Source organism: Lissotriton vulgaris, chromosome 6 (genome assembly GCF_964263255.1).
Source record: "Lissotriton vulgaris chromosome 6, aLisVul1.2, whole genome shotgun sequence".
Classification (NCBI taxonomy): Eukaryota; Metazoa; Chordata; class Amphibia; order Caudata; family Salamandridae; genus Lissotriton; species Lissotriton vulgaris.
In genome coordinates this window covers 353,092,636-353,118,723 of record NC_141694.1, presented here as the reverse complement: position 1 = coordinate 353,118,723, position 26,088 = coordinate 353,092,636, and the positions used below count along the sequence as shown (strand labels likewise).

At 47.5% G+C, this 26,088-nt stretch overlaps 1 pseudogene; it reads right to left on the bottom strand.

Annotated features, from left to right (window-relative positions):
• Positions 1-1,276, bottom strand: part of LOC147707328 (uncharacterized) — a 33,167-nt pseudogene extending 31,891 nt beyond the window's left edge.
• Between the last annotated feature and the right edge of the window lie 24,812 nt (positions 1,277-26,088).

Below are 26,088 nucleotides of genomic sequence, written 5' to 3'. Positions count from 1 at the left end.
CCCTCCTGCCTGCCAAGACTGGGGCGTCATTATCCTCAACGTTAGCTAAGTGTGAGATGACGCTGTTCACATATAAACAGAAAAGAGTAGGGGCAAGGACACAGCCCTGCCTAACCCCCCGGGAAACAGGAAACCTATTTGTCAATGCTCCGCCCCGTCCGCAGCGTACCTGAGCGAAGTTGCCCTGGTGAAGTCTAATTAAAGCCTGGAGTAAATTAGTGGGCACTCCTAACTCCTTCAGGACCTCCCAGAGTTTTCCTCGCGGTACCAGATCGAACGCTGACTTCAGGTCCACGAACACCATGTACAATCTCCCGCCCTCGATGGTCACCGTTTTCCAAAAGAGGAGAACTAGGCGGAAGATTTGGTCCATGGTGGACGTATTTTTCCTGAAGCCAGCCTGGAGAGGACTTAGGATTTCATTATCCTCCATCCAGACCAACAGATGGTCCAGTAGGATTCGCGAGTAGATCTTCTGGGGGACATCTATCAGGCTGATCAGCCTGTAGTTGGATGGGAGCAGAGGACAGCCCTTCTTGAAGATAGGGACTATCTCTGCCCCCAGCCAAGTACAGGGGATCGCCATACCACGTGCAAGTGAGTTGAAGAGGATGTGGAGGTAAGGCGCCCAGATCTCTGAGTGGGACCTGAAAAGGTCACCAGGTAATTTATCAAGGCCAGGTGCCTTACCCAACGCTAAGCCATCAATTGCACTGGCCACTTCCCCTAACGTGAACTCCAGAGTGTCACCAGGAAGGGAGAGGAGTGTTGCAACAGTGGCATCAGTATTCTCATGGACATCTGCATAGAGTTTCCCGAAGTGATCTTCCCATATTTGTGCTGCTATATTGGGTTCTACTGCGGCTTTTGGTTCCCCTGAGCCAGTAGTAACCAAGGACCAAAATCTTCTTGAGTCCTTGGCTGTTAGAGCTGCAGAAAGATCCTGCCATCTATCCCAGTCCCAGTCTGACCTCACACGAGCCATTGTGTCTTTGTACTGTCGCCGCAAAGCGGACACCCAGGTCCGGGGTTCCCCCTCTTTGACTGCAGTGATAAGGTCAGCTTTGGCCTTTCTGCACTCAGAGTTATACCAAGTAGATGTTCTGGTCTTGTGCTTGGACTTCGGCACCTCTGGGTAGAGGACCTCTCCCAATGCAGCCTCTAACTCTTCGTGAATAGAAGGTAAGGATTCCTGCAAGGCCTGGGTACTGGGTAGACTAATTAGTTCTTCCAAGGCCTCAAATTTGGGCAGCACCAGATTATAGATTTTCCCCATATTTTCTTCCGATTTGGAGAAATTCTGCCATCTCACCCTATGCCTATTTGAAGTTAATACCAAATTTCCCCTTTCATCTCTTTCCTCTGGGTGAGAGGGTCCTATAGGTTCGGGGAGATAGGCCAAGGAGAGGAGGAGGGCATTATGGTCACTATCAGTGCGAGGAATTATATAAAAGTCCTCCACCTTAGGCCAGAGGCTGGTGTCAACAAAAACATAGTCCAGTCGTGACTCATGATTGAGTCTATTGAAAGTGCACTTGGAGGGGGTATCTGAGGGAGTCCGTCCATTACAGGCTCTTAAGGCGAAATTAAGAGTTAAAGACATAATTTGGACCGCAAGTGGAGACCAGGATTTAGGATGAGGCGAGTGGCACACTGGTATGCCCCAGAAGTCGTCTTCTGCAGTAAGGGCCCCTTCCCTCAAGCCCTCTAGGGGCTCAAAGTGGCAATTAAAGTCACCGCCCATTACCACCTTGAAGTCTGCCGGCAGCTGGCCCAGAAAGGACACAAGATCTTCAAGTGTGGTGGACTCTGCCGTTGGTCCTACTGGGCGGGAATAAACATTTATTATTGCTAACGTTGGAGCCCCCTTCCAGTTTAGAAGGACACACTGGATGTCTTGGGAAGACGTAGGTAGGAATTCTGCTTTGCAGCAAATATGCGAAGCTATCCACACCGCCGAACCACCCGAGGGCCTCCCCTTGCCGTTCCAGGTGGCATGGATCTCAAATATGGCATAGCCAGTTTTGAGAACCGGCTCCCTCGCCCATGTCTCTTGAAAGAGGCAGATTTCACTATTTGTTATAAGGGAATCCCATTCATCCGTGTGAATTTTGTTGGAAATACCTGCAACATTCCAAGATAGTACCCGCAGGGCACTAGAGGGAGTGTGCAGGATTAGTCCATGCCCCCCTGAGGTGTTTCTACCATTACAAACTTTTGGGATGGGAACCCCTTGTAAAGAGGGTGGACTAAAGTTAGATGTGACTGGAAGACTTGGGATTGTACCATGAGGGTCTGCTGACAGTTGGCAAAGGGAGTTGGCACCGGGAGCGTGAGAATTTTCATTCAGTCCATTTGACGCTCTTTCTTCAGCAGAATGACCAGGAAGGGACCCCAGGCGTCAATCACAAGAGTCCAAGCCAGAAAGAGCTTCAAATCTGTTGTTAACTTCCAAAGGTGTAAATGGAAGCAAATGGTCCATCCCCCCTGAATGAGAAAAATGTTCCATACTCCTGTAATTAGTTCCATAGCCCCTTGGTGGGACATGTTTCCACCCAAGAACATTCTTTGGGATCATGGAACCTGGGTGTGAGGGGAGGTAATGGTTAGTTTGTTTTGGGCCATTAATCCCTATCGGGGGCATGGGGGGCCATGGGCATGACAGAGGAGCTACTAGGGCTCTAGGATAGAAATAAGTGAGGTCACACAGCATAATTGATTTGCCTAGGTTCCCCGGCATCCAACTCAGAATATGCCTAACAGCTTCAGGGTCCCTGAAGTTAATCACAATCAAGTCGCCCTCAATGTCTTTCTCCCGTCCCCCTAGCCAGGAGAGTCGGCGCACATGCACTATGTCTCCATTAACATTCACCGGGAGAGGTCTATTTTTAGACAACCAGTACATGGTTTTGTTTTTAAGTTGCTCTGGGCCTTCTCGCTTATCGGGGTCTAGAGTGGGCACACCCGTAAGCACCACTACATAGGGTAGTGATTCTGGAGGAAGTTCAACCTGGGGGATCCTGCGTTTAGGTGCGTTGCTAGATGGTGCCCTCTCTCCCACCGGTTGGCTTGATCTTGCGGCGGTACTGCTTCCACCCTTCGAGTTGGTACCATTCTTATTAATGGCAACTGTAGAAGGAGTGGCGGAGGTTAAAGTGCCTTGAGGAATGTGGGACAATGTTTTAGTAGGAGGGTTAGGCAAAGGGAATGAGGCTGTTGTAGTGGTGGTAGAAATCGTATGGGCCTCCTTGGCTAGATTGTTAGATGTTGAATAAAGCATCTTGGAAGTAGAAGGTTTTGAGCAGTTAAGTGAACTGACTGCAGTCTGAACTATACTAGGTGTTATAGGGACCTTCTGATTGGCCGGTCTATTTAAAATAGCCTGTTCCAAGTTCCCTAACCGTTGTTCTATGGCCAATAATCTATCTACAATAGGGGAAGTAAGTGTCCTGAGCATTTGCGCAATTGACTCTAAGGTAGGGGCAAGCGGAGGGGTCACCTCCGGAAATGCACATGGAGGGGTAGTAGTTAGTATAGGGGGTGGTATTTCTTGTGCAGTCGCTGTAGAAGTAGTAGGTCTAATACCCACATCTGGTATAGAAACAGAGACTGCACCCCCCCCTTTCCCCTTACCAAATTCAGAGTGACTAATTTTGCCCTTTTGTATAGTACCCCCCTTCCTCATCCTTTTTTTGGGCGGAGGGCCAGGGATTATCTGGGCCTCAGTCTTCCTCAATTGATTTTTAGCAGTAGTTTTTGCCATAGGGATGGGAGCTGGCATAAATTTCTGAGCTGCATCAGGATTGCAAGGTGGTAAGGGAGCGACAGTAGGCAAACTAGAGGGATCCCCTGAGGAAGAGGGAGGTGTGGAAGTAATATCCCTTAAAAGTTCTGGGATTCCCTGGGATGCGAAGGGGTCCTCAGTAATGGGGGACACCTCTGTACTGGGTACTAAAATATGCGGGGACATAACCAAGGGAGTTCTTGCCTTGTAACCCTCGATGGAGCGTCGACGCTCCACCCTTCTCTCTGCTAAGGCTTCTTACCTTTCAATTTCTGAGATGGATTTCTTGAAATAGTTATCTAGAGTGCCCTTGTTAAGGTTAACCCCCGAAGTCCCAGGTGAAGCCGTATCCATAATGGGAAGAGGAAACACAGCTATGAAGTTATACAAGGGTGACTATATCTAGAAATACTAAACCAGCAAAACTGAAACAACTATAGTAACACTTAAACAGTGTATACAAACAGTGGAAGTCACAGAGAGCCCGGGTCTAAGTAGGGAGCACGACTAAAGGGACAGGGCCCAGCCCAGCCTCTCCAGCCACCGAACGGCCACACAACGGCCCGCTCTTTGCCCGGTCTTCGCCCGCGCGCGTCCCGCGTGCGCGTGCGGAAGTTGGGCTAAGTAGGAGGAGGAGGGGGCGGGAAGAGGCCCAGGTGCGCGCGATTACCTGGCGCTAGCACCTTTCGTTGCCTCGCAGTCCCACTCCCGCTGCCAAAGTCACTCCCTCAGCAGGTGGAAAGATCTGGCCTGGAATGCGGCGGCTGACTCGTGCAGGGTACCAAGATAAATTCCCTTTGGGCAGTTGCAGTGAAGAAATAGAGCACACGGGCTCAGGCACAGTTCTGCATTCGAGCGCTGACGGTGAAAACACAACGGAGCACACAGGCTCAAGGTGCAAGGGTCCCAAATCCGGTAAGACAGCAGCAGTGTGTAGGGCTCCCCACCGTTCCAGCAGCAAGCACGACTGCGAGCGGCTCCCGCGGAGCGGGGGCCGCGAGTCGTTAAGTGCTTGCAGGGAGGAGGGGGCGGGAAGAGGCCCAGGTGCGCGCGATTACCTGGCGCTAGCACCTTTCGTTGCCTCGCAGTCCCACTCCCGCTGCCAAAGTCACTCCCTCAGCAGGTGGAAAGATCTGGCCTGGAATGCGGCGGCTGACTCGTGCAGGGTACCAAGATAAATTCCCTTTGGGCAGTTGCAGTGAAGAAATAGAGCACACAGGCTCAGGCACAGTTCTGCATTCAAGCGCTGACGGTGAAAACACAACGGAGCACACAGGCTCAAGGTGCAAGCGTCCCAAATCCGGTAAGACAGCAGCAGTGTGTAGGGCTCCCCACGCTTCCAGCAGCAAGCACGACTGCGAGCGGCAAAACTGCGACAGGGCCCTTACTGGCCCTTCGAACCTAAAACTGCGCCAAGTGGAGCCATCTGGCTCTGGGATAAAGGACAACTGGGGACCATCACCAGAGCCTCACAGGCTCTCAACATAATTAGTGCCCCCACTGGTGGAGCCACGCACGGGTTCTGAAAATCATCATGATGTCCCCCAAAATAATGAGGACGAACTTGTCCCCAGCACTGAGGCATCCCACGGGGGAAAACACGGGCCTCTCCCTGGCCAACTAATCGATAAAGGTATGGGCCTCTCGGGGCCCTCTAAACCATAATGTGCCCATGTTGGAGCCCTCTAGGCTCTCGAGATAATACTGGGGAGGGGGAGCCACCTAGGCTCTTTGGATAACTAAGCCCCCGTTGTTGGAGTCCCCTCTCTGGGGACTAAGAATCTCCAAAATGCCCCCGGAGCCTGTCGGGGCTCGAAAAACAACTTGCCCCTTCATTGGAGCCTCGAAGCAAAGGTCCTCACGCTTGAGGGGAGGGGCGGGCACCGACAATGTGTCCCGACGCCCTCCTCACTACTAATTAGCACTGGGCCCCACTCACCGGCTTGCAGGCTTCCTCCGGACTGCGGCAGGGTAGGGCGAGGCTCCTTTTTGTCCCGGCTGCCAGCACACGCGGAGCTTCACCGGGGCAGCAGGAGGGGCTCCTCTTCCCTCACAGGAGCCTCTCTGGGAAGTGGCCGTACTGCCTCTTTACCCGGGCCCCCTCCTGGGACCCGGGGCTTTACTGCACACTGGCAGGGCTCTCCCCCTCGCTTGGGAGCCCTGATACCACTGCCATGATCGTTGCTCCCCTGCTCCCGTGTCAGGTCCCGGGCCGGCAGCCAATCACAGCGCTGCCTGGGAAATGAGGTCACTGGGGGTGTCCCGGGCCAGCCAGCGGTGATTTACACAGCAGAAAATGAGGGGTGGGCACCCTCGGTGAAGAAACTAAACATGGAAACGTGGTGGGCACCCGTTAAGGCACCTATAAAAAGGGGTTGCACCCTTAATTTAACATTAACAAGAAACGGGCATAATGCAGGGTGGGCTCCTGCGATGAAGGGGCCACAGGGGGAATCCCTACGAGGGGGATTCCCTCAATATGGGCTGCAGCGCTGCACTGCTCAGCCCCCAGACTCTCCCTTCTCTAGGGAAAGTACATCCAAAGCGCGCCCAGTCCAAAAATTAGAAGCAGGAAGGCTGCTGAAGGTCCTGCAAGGGCAAAAGCAGCCAGTAAGGTCCCAGAAATCCTGGAGATCAAAGGATGAAGCAACACAGCTCCCAGCAAGGAAAATCCTCTAGGCATCCTGGGGCTGGGCAGGGCCCAGTGAGGCAAGCGTTCCCCTGGGCCCTAGCAGCAGCACGCCCCTGGTAGATTCTAGTTAGGAAAAACAAGAATAACTTCATGGGGTGACAGCCCCTTTTTATACAGCAAAATCCTTTGTTGTAAAAGGTGCAGGCAAGGGAGAACCAGCTACAACTGGTTATGGGTAACTCCCCTTCACTGGCCAGGCTAGGGACATCAGACGCACCACAGGGGGTGGAGCCAGCATTGTGGAGGGAAGGACCAGCCCTATTCAGGTCCCAGGTGTACCCCTTCCTCACATCAGCATGCTAATCTCTCCATTCACCACCGGGGCAGACCCATCCTGACTCCTGGAGCCAGGCTCACCAGCCAGCTCCAGCCAATCACACGCCAGACACAAATTACACAAACATGCCAACTTCTAGAACTGGCACTTCTACACTAGACACAATCATGCCGAATACATCATTGCGCAGAATTAAATCTCACAAGTATACACATACCAAACTCGACCCTGCACTCCCCACACATCAGGAACTACCATGGTCACACATATTCCCCATGCATTCCTATGGGAGGGCAGGTCACTCTCACCACACACACAGAAAGCGCGCGCACTTTACACTGGACCACAGTGAAAAAGTGCGCAGGGACCTAAAATCACCAACAATAGGTTACAGAAACAGGCTAGGCAAAAGCAAATAGTTTCAGGGTGAACCTGCCAAAAAGGGCCGGGTCCAACAGACAGAAAGCATGCTCTTCATACAGAGCCAAAAACACTTCTGAAGGAGTACTCTCAAGTTGTGATTTTAACAAATAATATTCCAATTCATCTAGGCCTTTCTGTAGATGTTTTTAGCATAATACATCAGATAGAAGCCAGAGCTTGCTTCCCAGCTAAATAAACCCAAGCAGTGATCCTGATTGTTAAGGAGCATGGGAGAGTCAATGGCAGGGGCAATACCTCAAAAATGTATGGAGGTTTGGAAGCGGATATTTCATACTGATGACTCTTGAATATTGTTGTAATAGACCTTGACTAAGTATGGTTGAATGTGTTTTCAATGAAAAACAATATTAAAAAAATGGTTCTGACAAAGTAATCTCATCAAACTATTATGGAATGCTTTTTTTTTTAAAGAATGGTTTCCGCCACATTGATGAAACCCCCCTGGACCCACAGATTTTAAAAAGGGGTTCCAACCCTTCCCTCTTGACCCCTTCTAATTACTTTACCTCCCCTTCTTTTACCTCTAGTGTTACTCTTCATCCTCGGTCACCTTTCCTTTTCTTTCAATCCACTTCCCCCAGCCCATCCATGATGCCCCATCCTCAATATCCTCCTAATTTCCTATGCTTACCTTTGTCACTGTCCTCATCTTTCTTCCTGCATCGTATTTCTATTTGTTTTTATGTAACTACCAAGTTGTGATAGACATAGAAGAAATACTATCGCAACCTTTTTTATGCGGATTTTGACTTTACTGAAAGTGGATTGATATATGGAGTGGGTGGTTGCCCACCTCAAAGAATAATAACATTAAGTTATCAGGGTGAATCCTAAAGTCACTAAAATAACCTGAGCTCTACAACCTGGTTGCACAGAGCAGACAAGCTTAACTGAGGACAATGTGAGAAGCTATTCAGTACCAAAACAATAATAAAGTTAAACAGTAAATAATAAAAATTACAAATCAAATTAGAAGAAAAGAGCATATTATATTGAACAAAATACCACCAACATAACACAATGTAATAAGGTTAACCAGAGATGTGATTTTTTTTACAGTTTTAAGTTTAAAGAGTGTCAAAGAGCAATAAGCACTAATGAAAGTTCATTAAAGTGCTAAAATGGGACATAGATGTGGTGTCAGGCGAACTTTAATGGCACATGGGTCGGATACACCAAGTGGGTCTGTCCAGGTAAAACATTTTACCTTCTGACTTAGCCCTTTTATTGGGCTCAAAATCTCACTGTGGGACAAGTCCGAAGCTATATGAGAGGAAGCTGCATTAAAATCGGGCACCTTCACAGCAAGGTCACGGGGACAGCTCTGGGGCTCTTGTAATTCCATAAATGTTGCAAGTCCACCTTTTTTAAGGTTTCTAAAGCAGCTCTTCAGGGTCACTACTAAGGTCCATCAGACCACAGGTACTGCACTTAGGGGCCTGCAAAAATAGGTTCCTGATGGGGCCATAAATCTGGTGTGACCATTCACAGAAAAGGTAGATTTCTTGCACACATTTTTTTTTAAACTACTGTTTTCATGGAAAAGGTATTTCATCACAATAACAGTTCTCCAAAATGAAGTTTTTGCAGCTCTATTTTGTCAGGCTGATTTTCTTCATTTTGGAAACTCATCAAAATGGCAGAATTTCATTTTTATGCCTTCAAGCACAAGACACATCTGTACTTCTGTTCCAATAAGCGCAATAGCTCAGTGGGAGGAAATATTTATATTGTTAAAGAAAAAATATGACAGTTCCTCTCCTTACAGAGGGCAAGGTATTTAGTCCTTTCTCTTCTTGACTGAGAATATTTCAGGTGGAATCCATCTAGTCTTGGATCTGAAGCACGTCTATTCCCAAGAAAGAACAATTTGTATCAAGATGGACCCCTTACAGAAACACACCCAGGTGGTTTTCCTAGGCATGCTGGAGCTCAGGGATGCATGCCTACACATTCTCCAGAACCATCCTAGATTTTCCAGATTTGTTGCAGAGGATGCTTTTCCATTTTGCCTCAAGTCAGCATCTTAAGTATTTTACCAAGATGTAGGCTCATCATTAAGGGAGATTATGACACAAAGAAATCACTATGTTACATTTTCCCTAAACGATTGGTTGAGTCATTCTCCATACAGAAAATAGTAGGTTTCTGATACTCTGGGAGAATTATTACTTCAAACCAGCTCAGGATGTAAAGTTTATAGGAGTTCCACTTTGGATAAATTGTCTGGTTGTTCCTCTGCATAAGAGAATCCACAAGATCAAGATTCATATCAATGCATTCTTAAGAAATACAGCACCGGGGGCATGGTAAAGATGGCGGCGGAGTAGGACGTGTTCCCATGTCCCTCCGGCGCCGTGGCCTTTACAAATTTGCCTAGCGACCTTCCGGGGCCATCTGAGCCTCTGAAAACTCCTGCGGAGTGATCCACCTCACGGAGAGCTTCCTAGTGGTGCCTCGCTCAGCTGCCGGGGCCGGGATTGCTGTCCTCGGCGGCGTGGATCGGCCGTCTGCTGAGGCCTGAGCTCGGCTGCGGAGGGGAGGAGGGGATCTGCCTCCCTGGGCGGCGGTCTGCCTTGGAGCGGCTTCGGAATGCGGTCTGGCAAAATGACGGAGACCGTGGCCTGACGGCGCTGCCCTGGTGAGCGGCCTATCCGAAGCGGCACCTGTGAGACCTGCATACCGGCCCTCGGTACGCGGGGCTGAGAGGGGTGGGGCCAGTCCGTGGTCCGGATCCCTTGGCCAGTGTGGTGCTGCACGCTGAACCGAGCAGGCTCCACGGAGCATGCCGCCATAGCGGGGGGCGGGACCTACGCTGGCCACCAGGAGACGGAGCTGGGAGAGGGGCCGCGGCGAGGAGTCGGCACCCGCCTTCGCTGCGGTCTTAGGGATTCAGTCCCCTGCTGCACCACGAGGAGACCCAGGGCCTACCTGGGCCCATTTGGGCCTACTACATCACCCTACCGGAGCCTGCTAATGGGGGCGAGGAGTGGCCTGTGGTAGAGGAGGCTGGCTTGGACACATGAGGTTGCCCTAGCAGGCTAGCGCCTAAAGAGGGATCTGCCGGCTGCTTGGTTTAATTTGCTGGACACCGCTGGAGACTGGGACTATCGCCGCCCCGCCGCCGCCACTCCGGTCCTGAGTTTGCGGATGGGAGCACCCGGCGGAGAGCACACTGGAACCGGGCACAGCACACACTCCGCTCTGACAGCCACTATCGGAGTGTCTGGGGACCAACTTGCAATCAGTCGGAACCTCACCTCGGGGCGTGGACGGCCTATCTTGGATGGAGGTCCGGCCTGCACTGCTTTACCCCAACTGCCTGCTCTCTGGAGGCTCGAGAGGGGAGAGGTGAGGCTGAGGCGGCGGGGCAGACTAGCTTTGGGGGCTTTGTGGCCCTGCACGATCTGGAGCCGCGGCACCACCCATCCAAGAGTCCCTACACCTGGTGAGTGTGGTGATACCTGGGGTGGATGCCCGACCTTAGGTTGTGACTCTGAAGAGGGGTGTCCTTGGGCTCGTGACTGCGAGTGTCGGGTGCTGCTAGACCTAGAGCCCTGCTCCATCTCCAGCGACTGTGCATCGGAAGGCGGTGGCTAGAGACATACTTACCTGCTGGTTCGCCCGCCCGGTGGCCCTGCCGCGGCACGTTGTATCAAGATCCCCACTATTCTACCTGGGGACGGAGCGGTCTAGCACTGCGGAGCGTTCATAGGCGGTCAGCTCTGACGGCGCGACAGCAGGAGTATCCTGTGCGACTGGTGGAAGTAGATGGCGAGCTTGTGAGCTGGGAGGCCTAGACTGGCGGAAAGGTCTGATCTGACACTCTGCCTGGCTGGAGTGGACACGACAAGAACAGCGCTATGCCCTCCAAACCCCATAAGGAAAAGTCAGGCAAGGATGCCCTGCCGAGGGGAGCCCAGCAGACGGCATAACCAGGTCCCAGTGCCTCGCCCAGACAAAAGGACGATGATGCACCCGCCACTAAGGCCTTCATGTTGGAACTTTTCTCTGCCATAAAAGAGGACATCTCCGAACTCCGCTCCCAGCTCGCTTCAGATCTCCGTGAGGTGAGGAGGGATGTAGATGGCATTGGGGAACGAGTGGCCACACTGGAGGATCATGATTTAGGGCTGGCTGGCAAAGTACACCAACTCCAACAGGATGTACTCAGGCTCACGGAGGTAAATCTGGACCTCCAGGCCCACGCGCAGGACTTGGAGAACAGGTCCAGCCGGAATAACATCCGCATCGAGCCGTGCCCTGGGACGGTGAAGCTGGAGACCTACTGGGCTATGTAGAGGCCCTCTTCCTGCAGATCCTGGGAGAGGATGACCTCCATGAAGTCCCTATGGACAGGGTCCATAGAGTTGGTCTGCCGAGGGGCACAGGGTCTCCACCACCTGACATCCTGGTTTGCATCCACAACTTCCAATTGAAGGAACGCATACTTCGGAAAGCCAGAGGGATTTCTTCATTACAATTTCGGGACCATCGTCCCCAGCTGTTTCAGGACCTGGCGGCCTCGACGCTTCAGATGAGGTGTGACTTTCGGCCTGTGACGGCCTTCTTGCGCGACCAGAATGTGGCCTTCTCCTGGGGCCATCCTTTTCACCTTATCTTTAGATGGCAGAATAGGTTGGTTCAAGTCAGATCCCTGAAGAATGCCAAGGACCTCCTGGGCCTGAATGATGCTGCCCCTTCTCCGAGTGGGGGAGCTCTCCATCGAGACGAAGATGGCGCTCCCCATCCTGGCAAAGAGTAGGTCGGGCTGCTGCATCGGGGAGGCCGGATCCCTCGGTTAGCCTGCAAGAGAGGGGTGCAGCTGTTGCCTCTGTAGCAATGGTGACGGTGCCGCCATCGCAGGATAGCTCTGGAGCGTCCTGAGCCCAGGGAGGAAGATTGGCTGGCGTCAGAGGGACACCTTCCTTTCAGGTACTGTGGGTATTTATGTACTTTTGGGACGACACCCCGGTCCGGAGTTCTGGGGGGACACTAACTGTTGCCATGACCCCCGTTCTCTGAGGGTACCAAGGGACGTCCACAATTTGGGACCATCAGTCCCTCTGATCTGCACTGTTTGCTTCTTTTTGAGACTTTTCATTGCTTCGTTTGGCCGTGATGGTTTGATGTTAAGTCTCTTGGGTCGTGAGAGGGGGAGGTGGTTTGGGTGGTCTGTTGGGGGGCGTGGGGGGGATTGGGGGTTGGGGGGCAGTGGTGGTGGCCAAGGTATGTGGGTGTATACAGCTTCCAGTGTGTGGTATGATGTGTGTCTGCGTTCTGACGGACCGGGATTGGGTTCTGGTGCACTGAGGGACCGCTGTGATGTGACTGCTGCTTCAATGGCTGCGTGGTGCTGGTGTCCTGGTGCGGGTGGGGGAGGAGAGGTAGGGTGGAATCAACAGATCCGCGGGGTCGGATTGTGGAGGGGCAGGGAGCCTGGGGGAAAGGTGCGGAGGGAACCGGGTTGTTGGACGAGGTGCACTGTCCTGGATCCTGTTCTGTGTAATGATGCTTACTGTTGTGCACTATTGCAATCCGGGCGGTGGCGGGGCTGGAGGGAAGGGGTTGAGCCAATCGGTGTATGCCTGCTGATGGAGAGGGAGGGGGTCACTAATTTGTAATAACGATCACTATAGGAACATGGAATGTGAAAGGTTTGAATTCCCCACAGAAACGCCAGGAAGTTTGGAAATATATAAATGATCATGAGTTGGATGTGGTGGGTCTTCAGGAGACCCATCTAGCGCGAAAGGACGAGACCCGCCTCAAACATAAGCAGTTTCCCCTTATTTATGGATCATCCGCCCCCACGAAGCATAGGGGAGTCGCCCTTCTCTTCCCCTCTGTCCTCCACTTCCAGCCCTTGGGTGTGCGTAGCGATAAGGAGGGCCACTGGCTCATGGTTAAAGGCCTGCTTTGTGGCAAATTATGCACGTTTTTGGTTTTTTATGCTCCGAATGTGGGCCAAAATGGTTATATTCAGGACCTGTTGCAGAAGGTGGAGGACTTTGTTGAGGGGGTTCTATTTTTGATGGGGGACTTTAATCTGGTTTGGAATAGGGAATTAGATAGCTCTCACCACCAGAGGTCCGATACTGGTCTGTTCTCCGCTGAGACGCAGCGGCTGATCGGTGACATGGGGCTAGTGGACGGTTGGCGTTCTCTTTATCCCCACTCTTGGGATTTTACCTTCTTCTCCCATGTCCACCACTCTTGTTCTCGCTTAGACAACATTTTTTTGATTCAATCCCTTAGAGGAGTCATCCGCGAAGCCAGAATCTTCCCGTCGGGATCCATGGCCGAGGCCGTAATTTCGGTTATTCCCAAACCGGGGAAGGACCCATCTAAATGCTCCTCATATAGACCAATAGCCCTTCTTAATCTTGATGCCAAGCTGTACTCCTCCATCATCGTGAACAGGCTCCAGGACCTGATGCCGGCACTCATTCACCTGGACCAGTCTGGACTCATTAAGGGACACCAGACTCACGATAATACCAGAAGGGTGATACACCTAATAGAGAAGACTAATAGATTCAAGATTCTGGTGGTCCTGGTGGGCGTTGATGCAGAAAAAACCTTTGATCGGGTGGACTGGGGCTTCTTGTTCCACACCCTGTGGGCCTTTGGCTTCTCGGCTAAACTCCTATCGATGGTCAGGGCAAACTACAGCAGCCCCTGTTCTAGAGTAGTGGTTAATGGCCACCTGTCTGCATTTTTATCGCATTCACGAGGCACCAGGCAGGGCTGCCCCCTCTCCCCCCTGCTCTTCGCCCTGAGCATTGAGCCGTTAGCATTAGCCATACGGGAGCACCAGAAGATTCGTGGCATTCCCTTTACGGGAGAGCAACACAAGATTACCCTATTCGCTGATGACGTTCTCCTTTCCCTTATGGACCCAGCTCAATCTCTTCTGCACGTCCAGGACGCCTTGTCGCGCTTCGAGGAGGTGGCAGGCTTTAGGATTAACTATGATAAGTCCTATATTCTCAATCTCACGCTCTCTGCGGCAGAGGTGGACCGACTGCCGCCGCTCACGCCGCTGTCGTGGGCTTCCAACTTCCATCTTGTTCTTGGGGATCCAATTGACTCCCACGATAGGGAAGTTGTACTCCTCGAACTTCCCCCCACTATTGGCAAAGGTACAGGGCGACCTCGGCCGCTGGAAACCAATGTACATATTGTGGTTGGGGAGAATTCACGCGCTCAAGATGACCCTTCTCCCGAAGTTCTTATACCTTTTCCAGGCACTTGCTATTCTGCTGGAGATTGACTTCTTCCGGCGTCTCATAACGCAGATGCTTTGTTTCATTTGCCAGGGGGGACGGGCGCGTTTTTCTTTTACCACTCTCCGTCGGCCGTTGAAAGAGGGTGGAGTGGGCCTCCCCGATATGCTCTTAAATTACAAGGCAGCGCAGCTACGTGTCATAGTGGAATGGTCCCAACAGACCTCGGAGAAACACGCTGCAAATGGACAGGAGTGTGGCGGGGAGAACGATATAGGACATGGTGTGGAAGCCTAAGTGGGATAGGCCCAAGAACGCGTACATTAGTACTCCCAGCAGCACGACCTTGAAAGTGTGGGATACGGTATCTGGTGATGAACGATGGACGTCATTCCCGTCTCCTTTCACGCCTTTACACTTCAACCAGCTTTCCCACCAGCCCTGCGGGAGGGCCCCTTGGATGCATGGAGGGAAGGGGGCTGCCATGCACTCACGCACTTGTTTCATGGCTGTACCCCACTCACCTTTGAAAACTGCATGCGGGATTACGGAGTCCCAATATCTGAACGTTTCCACTACATCCAGCTGGTCCATTGGGCTACGTCACCCACGGTCGGAGATGCGGCCACAAGACCGCCCGCCCCATTCGAGGCTTTCCTATCCCGGACATCCACCATGAAGGGCGTCATCTCATTCATTTATAACCTTCTCTTCTCTTCCGCCGTATCGCCAAGGCCGAGATATATGGGACTCTGGGAGGAACTCCTCGGGCGCGATATTTCAGATGTGGAATGGTCGCCCCAATGGCGCGACATCGCTGCACACAATCATTCGGTGGAACTCCGGGAGGCACATCTTAAGACTCTCATGGACTGGTACTTGTACTCAGCTAAGTTGCATCGGATCTTCCCAAACTCTTCGGATAGATGCTGGAGGGGCTGCGGTTCTTGGGTGACTTCCGCCACATCTGGTGGGACTGCCCAATCATCCGTCCATATTGGGAGGAAATCCTATCCCATATTAAGGAGCTACTGGGGTACCCGATTGCGGACTCGATGGCTCATATTCTGCTGGGCCTTCGGGCTCCGGATCTCGAACATCAGACTAGGGCTGAGAAAAAGATACTATGGCTGTGTATTGGAGCTGCCAAGCTCACTCTAGCCGCGGCGTGGAAGAAACCAGAGGCCCCGGCGATTTCCCAGTGGCATGCACGATTATGGAAGCTGTTGAGCATGGAACGCATGGCGGATATCTTCTTGGGTAATTTCAAGAACTTCATGTTCCGCTGGGGCCCTTTGGTCCATCCACGGTACGGGCTCTCCATTTGTTTCAGGTCTGTGATAACTGGAGTGTGATAACTGGATGAATGAATAAGCGTGGATGTTGCCACCACCACTGGGGGGGAGGGAGTGGGGGGGGGTGTTTCCTGGTTTGTGTTTTGTGACACCCTGCCATTAGCTGAGGCAACAAGAGGTTTAACGCAATATGGAATGCTCAACTTTTCACTGTTTTCTGAACTCGCAAAGCCACCCACCCCGACTCGGTTCTCGACTCTGTGGCAGCTCTGTATCTATGCTTGGGGGGGGTCTCATGCGCCCCCTATGGGCTGGGCCTTACGGGCTAAATATCGGTAGCTTTCCATGCTACATGCCTGTTTGTCACTTGTCTCTATGATTTCCCCCTGCGTGGGAAGTTGTGCGGGATTGTCGCATGTTTTTTTTTCTTTTCTGTTCTTTCCTTAAAATCTCAATAAAAACACCTTTGACAAACAGAAATACAGCACCAACAATATGATTTTGGATGCAGACCCAGGGGGGGTTGCAGCATTTATCATGAGTGTTCCTTGTCAAGGTTTCGTTTGTGTTTGTTTGTCAGAGAAATATTACTGACATAGAAACAAACATCCCTCATCTTCGAGCAGGGGATAACAATTTGGACAGCTCTGAGGAAAGAGTTAAGCTGATGTCTGGATACCATGAATGAGAAGAGGTGATTACACTTTTCTGCTTCAGATAGGAGAAGAGTGACAATGAATGTGGGCAGGCTCGGCTGTCGTGCATAGATTCTGGACCTGAATCTTCAGAGCAGATGGCCACTTTGAGAGATGGAACATTCTTTGAAATGGAAGGAGCTATAAGCAATTAGTCTGGCTCTGGATTTTGCTTTAACCTTCGAATGAAAGTAGCTGCACAGGTCCCTAGTGGGATGTTTTCAAGAAAAATTATCCTTTTTAAAGCAGTTAGAGAACTTTCTACTAAATTTGAAGTTCTATTATTATCACCTAAGCTTGGGGCAAATCAATATGCTCTTTTAGTTATAGACATGGATTGTACTGGCTCATCCTCGTTGTTCGCTGGTTTGCATTTACTCATGAAGTTCTTCAGTATTCCACCGCAAACTGGAAACAGAAAGGGTGTCAAATGCAAAGGGTTGAGAATTGTAGAACAGTAGGGAGGGATCAGAGTATAAACCCCAGTGGCCAGCCCTCCAATTTGGAGGGAGCCACTGGACCAGATCAGATGTGATGAGGACCAGTGATGAATATTAGTATCATATTTTTTATGTGAATTATTTTAGGCCTAATTTTTTAGTGATGTACTAACATGAACTTGGAGGTTACGGTTTTAACATAAGAAAATAAATGATTCTGTCAATTTGATTTACCTATAGACAAAACATGTTTTTTTTAAATGATGTACTTTTATGTGTATCTTTTGATAGATGAATAAAAATTAAACTGACTGAAAGAAAGACTTAACCGGGAACATTTGACAATCGATTCTCTGGTCATTAATAAACCATTGTGCCATCATAGGGAAATTGCTGTTCTGTTCATACATTCTTGACTATTAATGTAGTATTCAATTGAAGCATGAACTGCATGTCAGATGATGGCTGGATGTTCGGATTATTAACCTCCCTAACAACAGAAAACAATTCCAAAGGCAATATTTGCATTATCTTGTATTGTATTCTATTTGTGTTTAAAGCTGTGCTACCCTTTCGAAAGCCAGTAGTGCTTAGCTCTGCCTTCTTCATCCATTGACTTAGGATAATTTAATTGTTGCCAATTTTAGACTAGTGTTTTGAGTTACAATTAATATTTTAAATGTTTTATATTTCAAAACGTTCATGTTTAACAAGCAGCCAATAAAATATGTTTAGGAAAAAACACTAGCAATGCTTTTAGATTGTATAAGGGTAGGATATTGAAGTTAAAACAATACTTATTACAAAATATACTGAAAATGACATCAGTTGACATCAGTAATTGTTATATTGTCATAGAAGTTAGACAAAGTGTGCAGACTAGAATATCTTTATCGTTTTGGAATTTGATGTATTTCACTATGCACTAACTTTTATCACTATATTTCTCAAGACACTTACAAAATAAAATGTTGGGTTACTTAAATACAGTGAACCATTAAATGAGTAATTTGTCAACAATGTGAAAAAAAGCAGATAGATGGATTAAAGGTTTTAGCAAAAACAAAAAAAGTTCCATTATAAACCTTTGGAAAACAATATTCCATGTTAGTCCTTGTAGCACACAGGTCCTTTAATCCAGTTTGCAGGTGACCACAACAGGGTAAACGCGGTTGGCTCATCCCAGTGAGACTTAAAGATATCAATCAATCAATCAGGTGTTAGTAAAGCACGGCTACTCACCCTTGATTGTCTCAAAGCGCTGAAGAGATGGGCCCAGGAAGTCAGATACTTTTGTTGAGCACTCCGGTTTGCACTTAATGACAAAAAACATAGAGTTGAAACAAATGATAATGGAAACAAAACCCCCTCTAAATTTAAATAAGGCGTATTAATTTCTCCTACTTAATAAAAAGTCATCAGAGCTTCAGAACTGACTTTAAGCTCTCCATGGTTTCTAGTTTCATGGTCTCCCCATAACTCCAATACAGGGTCTAAGCAAAACGTTCACCTCCAACTTGTTTTTTAGGATTTATTTACAGTAGCAATTATATACAACTACATATTTTTCTTTTACAATGGATTTGAACCTTATATGTGTTCACTCACCTTCACTATGAGAGAGATAAAGATAAGTGCACCTACCCCCACCTCCTCCTACCACTTGTTGGTGATTTTCATGCACAAACATACATATTTAATTATACTGATAAGTGCACTACATCCCACTATACCTCATACGCGATAGATCTGCACTATAAATTTACATTCCGTGTTACACTAGGCACAACGATTTTGTGACACGATTTTGCGACACACTTTTGGTGGAATGGATTGATGCTGTTGTTTTTGAGTTTCCACTGCACTTTATGTGTATGGTGTGTATTGTTCCCAACACACTATAATTGTTTGTTATCCAATCAATTTTTCCCGCCTTGAGGAAGTTGTGGGTTAATTCCCTAAATTATGAAACATGTGTTGGCTGGACTTCCAAAGAAGATAATAAAAGAACACAAACTACTACACTGTTATTGGATTCATGCCTTGTATCGAAATTTATGATATAATCCAATAATGTGTGCTTGGGCAGTGAGTTGTTTTTTTAGATTAATCCCTAGGGGTCCTATTTAGGGGTTAGGATGGTTCCCCCTCCCTTGAGCACCATAGTGTTAGAAACAGAACACAGACATACCCGTCAAGAGGGAACGCCATTTCCACACGGTGCCTCATCACACTTGATAGAGATACATTTTCATTAATGTGATACAAAACCTGTCTCATGCATGCTCCTAGCGAAAGAATGATCCCACAGACCCTTGGAGCTGCCCATCCTCCGCAACATTCTTACCTTTTGCAAATGAGCAACCGCTTCACATTACACACAGCAGTGGGGCTTGGCTGCATGGCCTCACCTTCAGCGTTTGATTTTATGCAATTGAAATTGTTCAGACGGCCTGCTTTGAAACCACTGACCTGTTTATGTCTTGAAATTTGCAGGAATTATGTAGATCCAACCACTCCTTTATTGAGGGACCCCAAAAACTGATTGCCTCAAATTGAGTATAGTGAGTACACCGGGGGAATGGGAGTTGCGATGAAGGAGGTGGTGGTCCTGATCTTCAATTTGTGGCGCTAAGTGCTGGCATGGCTCTCTTGATTCTTCCTTCAGACTCTTGTTTGGAATCTTGCCTGTGCTCCACACCAATTTCTTGTTTGGTATTATAGGGAATGATTCCAAAAGGAAAAAGCTCACATTAGCAAGATAACACTTATCAAGTTTAGTAAAGATTACCATAGACGCTCAATATGTACTCAAAACATGTATGTCTAGTTAATGCAGTATGGATGTTCTCTGGACATTTTGGATCATATTTAACTCATCTCTAGTTTTTTCAGCTACCTTCTCAAGGGTTGTGCTTTCTATTGACTCTTGATTACGTTCAATTTACAGTTTCAAGAGGAGTTATTCCAGGCACTCGTCTCCCAGCACATGGCAAGACCACTCTGTCATCCTGTATGTTTCTCATGTTCAAGAGAGGATTCAAGAGGCTGCAATAGAACAATTCTACTGAGCTGAAGTAGTTTGACAAGAACAGGAAGATGGGACTCCATTTTTGGGATCCACACCTCAAAAATGACATGGTAACCTTTTACAAAGTTGAATCTGGTAGGAAAATAAATTCCTTTTTATTGTATGAGGCCTGTGCTTTTTCAAGAGCAACTTGAAACTCAGGACTGTAGTGGTAGTTTTCAGAATTTCTACGTTTGTAATCCTTTTGGGACACAGGACCAAAAAACACAACAGTGACTTCAGATCAGACCCTGGGTACTCCAGAGGATTTGCAAATCCATGCATACCACTGGAAAGATTTCAGTGGTTTCTGTGAATGTATTATTCCACAGTCAAATAGTTCTTGCAATTTGTATATTTATCACTACACTTCTTACTAGAGGGCATTCACGTTATCCAGCTATACCTATGCAAATTTTGAAACAGAACCCTTATTGTTATTGTGCAGGATGCATGCAATATGAGGAATGTTTGAGTAAATAGGAACATTTCTCCTTGTTAGCACCTGCTTCGAGAAGGCATTATTTTTGACACAATGCCTGTCTGGTTATCGAGATAGGTCACACTATGGATCCATAAGCTGACCTTCCATCTTACACCCAGGTAATGACCTCTTGATATAAAGTTACACAAAAAAATACAACACACTATTTTCTCAAAAAAAAGACAGCTTTCCAGTGCAACATGTCTTTTCCATTGGCCAATGAAAAGCCTTACAAGACTCTGCAACATGACTCTTGCACCACCCCACACTTTTAGTCAATTTGGCACTGTGTTGAAGCTATTTTAAGACGTCTAATGTGCTTGTTGTATACTTTTGAAAAAAAATTGTTCACCATTTAGGGATTGATTTAGAGTTCATCGGGCAGGTTACTGAATCAGGAACATGTCTGATATCCCATTTCAGAAATGCCATTGGATATAATGCATGTATAATTTTTCCTGGATCAGCCTGTAACATATAACAAGAGGTAAGCTTTTTTTACTATTGTTGCAAACAAAAGCATTGATTGAATTTGGCATAATAATAATATTTTTACCCAATAATAAAAAAATACATTGCACCAGTTACCAGATCAGAACGGGTTTCCAGTTTCTAACCAGGTCAAACGTTCACCCTACATATCTAATTCTTCAGGAAACTGCAACTTTAAAATTGTAGGATGTTCTTATCACCTTCTGAGTTTAAACCAATTACTGCAAAGACCATGCTTTGCAGTGTATGGTGTCCATTCGCAAAGCTTAGGAGTTAAATCTTGTTTTTTCTGCAAGGCACGGCCCCAATCTATTGGCTCAGCTTGGGACAGGGGAACCCTACTCACTAGGAACCAGGGTATTAATGTTAATCGATATTTGTAGAGCGCAAACTGTCGCTCCGGAAGGAGCATCCTGGCGCTAAGGAAGGGGGGAGTCAACAGAGGTGAGAACTAGATGGCGGCCAATACATATGCTTCTGACAGGTTGAATAGCCAAGTTTTGAGCTGTTTTTGGAAAGGGGCTTCTCGATCTAGTAGTCTTAGTTCTTTTGGCATAGCATTCCATGCCCTAGAAGCCAGGACACTGAGAGTTTTTCCGCCCTTAGTTTTGTGATGAAATGTGGGAGTATTGATAAGATTACAGCCTGCTGATCTTAAAACTCTGGTCGGATTATAACGGGTATATCTTTTCGAAAGATACTTCGGGCCAATGTTGTTTAAGGCTCTGAAGGTGGCCAGTAAGATTTTAAAAAGAATTATTTTATGGAGAGGGAGCCAATGCAATGTCCTGAGGGCCGCGGACGCCAAAGATTTTCTGGGCAGTTTTAGTACCAATCGTACAGCTGCGTGTTGAACGCTTTGCAATTTTTTCTATCGTCTGCTTTTATACCCCTGCCATCAGACCATTGCAATAGTCGAGGCGGGAAAGTATAAGGGCAACAGCCACAGGTTTTCTTGATTCGATGGGGAGAAAGCCAAAGAATTTGTTCAATGATTTTATGATGTTAAAATAGCTTCCTGCTACATTCCTTACATGGTTGTCAAAAGACAATGCAGAGTTGAAAAAAATGCCCCGATTTCTTGCCACCTCAACCGAACAGGTGGGCGGAGTGATGCCTTTTGACCACCATTTGCTGGGGCTGAAATTAAAAAAAATTCTGATGGGAAATTTCAGTTTTACTTGAGTTGCATTTTAGATGGTTGTTATTCATCCAGTGAAAAATGTCAGTCAGACAATTCTGGACATTTTGCTCAGCCTTTGTGGAGTTTTTGTCTAGGGATACAATCAATTGGGTATCATCAGCATATGATGTTACCAGTATCCCATAGGATTCGATTAGGGGGATAAGGGCCGTCATATAAACATTAAAAAATAAGGGGACTCAAGATGGAGCCTTGAGGGACTTCTGAGGTAATACTTTTCTCCCTCGAGAGAAAAGTCCCAGTGATATGGTTTGGGTTCTCTCCGACAGGAAGGAACTTATCCAATCAAGGGTCCCATCTGTTATTCCATTTACTCTCAGTCTATCGATGAGAATTTCATGGGAGATAGTATTGAACGCCGCCGATAGATTGAGTAATATCAGGACAGTATTTACCCTTCATCCTGTAAATTTTTAATAGAGTCAGTTAGTTCGATAAGAGCCGTTTCGGTGGAATGCTTTGGTCGAAAGCCTGATTGTTGACGATGTAAGATGTTGTGCATTTCCACAAAATTCGTTAGCTCTTGGTGGACCATATGTTCAGTTATTTTCCCAAGGACTGGAAGAAGTGATATGGGGCGTAGATTAGAAAGGTCGGTGGTATTTTTATTTTGCTTTTTCATCAAAGGTTTCACTATAACTTATTTCCAGTCCAAAGGGACAATGCCAGAGCTGAGTATTAGGTTTATTCAGGAAGACACAGGTGGCTAATAAATAAACAATTATGTAATCTATGCACAATGGCAATGAATTTTGTAAAGGCCTTGTTAACATCGGAGGGCAGATTGGAAACTCTACACAGTTAGATTCTTAATGTTTAATTCATAAACAGTTTAGTAGTATAGAACACTTTCTTAAATTCAAAATGCCTACTTTTTGTGCGTTTGTGTCCCCAAGTGAAGCAAGAAACCAAAAAACAAATGTGACTTATATACAGTGTGCAATTTACAAACAGGTTTCCATAAAGAAGAATCGACCATTCATTTAGTAAAATTTCATCGAAAGCCTGGGTGTATGGAGACACTGGCATTATGCTGGTCTGTTTTGTTAGGGTGTCGATGACGTTTCCACCCACTTAGTATGGGGGTCTCTTCAGGACTTTGTTTTAGGGGACATCTAGAATGGATAAGAAAAGCTTTAGGCCCAGGTTACTGGCACATATGTGAAATACTAGAGAAGGGCTATGATTAAGGCAATTTACCTGATGTCATTTGGCGCAGCTTAAGGTGAGTGGTGCGACCCAAGTGGTGAAAAAATAGTAGGGAGACTCACGTGAGGATCCAGCCGGGTTCTTCATGTAGTGGTCAGGGAAGGAAGGTTACACTGTTACTTGACTATTCATAAGTAGGATAATGCTATTAGCAGTTGGTATTCTGTAATAACTTACCTCACGATGAGGAAAAGCGATTAAGCTGGCTCTTTTCCGATTTAAAAAAAAACGGGCTCAAGTAATGCCCTGCTGCGTCCGCAGCGTATTATTCCTTGGTTATTCAATTTGGAAGATTCCCAATGCTGCGTGGATAGAGGAGAGGGAGGGAGCCAATTAGAAGGATAAAAGTACACGTTCCACAGCAGTCCAATTATGTACTTACTTTATCCTTTTTGAAGCGGAACGATCTCCGACTTCTCTCAGAGGCTGGCGAGTAGTCAGCTACCTCTCAGTGGTGATACGCTGTACAATGACCCCGAATGCTCATATGCGGCTTCCTTTTGTAATCTGTTGAATGCTTACTGTGTTTCCGTGTTAGGGAAGCAGGAGGAGCCCTGTGGAGCCGGTCGATATCCGGTCATCATGGCAACGGTGCTGCACCTGCCAACGTGCGGCATGCGCATCACTCATTGCTTCATTACGCATTTGCTGCCTGGGCCGCTATAATACAGTGCATATTAGTTCCATTTTAAACTAAGGTATGCGGCGGTGACAGCAATAATGTAGTGCACACTATTTCTGTTGTGAACCATGGTTTGTGGCGGTGACCGCAATTGTGATCGGACAAATAATCTGTTCAGTACTGGTGGCAATCTGTCACTTCCGGCGTGGAAGTGCTATAGTGTTGTTGGCACACAATTTCCAAACCACATATGTGACTGCAGAGAGTATTATACTGGTCACAATTGTGACATATTAATATAACTGTGTTCAATTGCACGTATAACATTAGTAGCAACCTACCTTTTCTAGCATGAGACTGCTGTAGTATTATTGGTCCAGATACAATTGGCTGCCCATTCTCGACAGCATGTATGATTTCTAATAAACATTACGGTGCACATACTTATTCACAGTTGCATTTGTACATTTAGCTGTATGTTTTAATGACAGCATTGATTCCTATTGTTTACATTGATGATATTCATGTATATACACTCATTTAAATATATTTTCCACTTTCGCGAGCTTTTTCTGCAGTTCGCGCTCACATTCTGAACCTGTAGTGATATACGTTAAGGTATAGAATGCCACATGTAGGGCGAGAAGTAGAAGGTAATTATTGCATGTGATGTCTTACTAGGTGTTAGGACCTAACTGTAGGAAGATGCTGGTCGAGGATGTACTGACTTGTATGTCTTAATGTAATGTGGTCACATAGCCTCTCCATTCTTCAGCTGAATTCAATCCTTCTTCAATTGAATTGACCTTATCTATCCATCTGCACTCAGTGTGTTTGTTACATACTGGCTAGGTCCCCTCCTCTTTCTGGTAGTGTTACTATTTCTATCACTTGCCACCTCAGTTCGTCTGCGGTGTGGTTTTTTTCATTGAAATATGACACCAAGGGAGAGTTTGGGATAGACCTGCAGATCCAGCTTCTATGTTGGTTGATTCTGGCTTTGACAGGTTGTTGTGTTTGGCCTATGTATGGAAGATTACACGGTCACCAGATGCAGTATATCACGCTGCGTGTGTTGCAGTTAGAGAAGCTGTCTAGGATGTATTTGATGTTCGCGTGTTCAAATGTGGTGGTATTGAAGGTGTATTTGCATCTTCGGTAGGCCCCATGCGTTTGTGAGTGTGTTGTGTGTGGGCTCTCTCTTGTCAGTAGCTGATCTAACCAAATGATCTTTAATGTTTTTTCCTCTTTTGTATGCAAACAAAGGGACTTCAAACGTCGGATCTATACTTTTTATGATGTCCCAATTTTTTGTGATCAAATTGCGTATCTGGTTTGTGTGGGTACAGAAAGTAGTGACACACACTACTTTGTCCATACTTTTCTTTCCTTTGGTTTTGAGTAGTTATCTCTTGGACAGTGCCATGCTCTCTTGAGAGATATTTTGACTAGTCTTGTCGGATAACTTCTAGCAACTAGTTTTAGTCTTAGTATTTCCGCTTATTTCATATAATCCGCTTTGTGTGTGCAATTGCGGCGGATTCTAAGAAACTGCCCAAAGGGCTCTGGGGTGATGACTTCTGTATGAGAGTAACGTATTTCTTTCTGTTACTTTTGTATGGAGAGAGGTGTAGAGTGCTCCATTCTCATGGTTAATGTTGAGATCCAGAAATGGTATTGTAGACTCATGTATGGTTGAGGTGAAAGTGAGATTCTTTTGAACTGTGTTCAAATGAGTGACGAGGTCTTGGAATTCTATGTTAGTTCCTCTCCAGATGACGAAAATATTGTCACTGTACCGATTCCACTATTTAATGTTGGAGCAGTACCTGTTGTTATTCATTGCCATTGTAGCGAGGTGTGGCTCACTGGTTAGAGGCGGCAGACCCGGAGGCTGAGAACGGCCCGGGACCAGGGTTCGATTCCCGACGCGGCAGGGTCGAGGACCAGGGTCAGCGGACTGATAATTCTCGCCTCGGTGCCCACTTTGGGCAGTGATCACACTCGGTAACTCTGGGCATTAAGCTTGCCTCATCGCTACAACGGCCCCCCACAGACGCCGGGGATGCCTGGCTTCACCTTGGAGATACCCAGCATGGGACCATCTCACAGGGAAAGCCAGGACGGGTTCCCCAGCGGTCATTCGCGCCA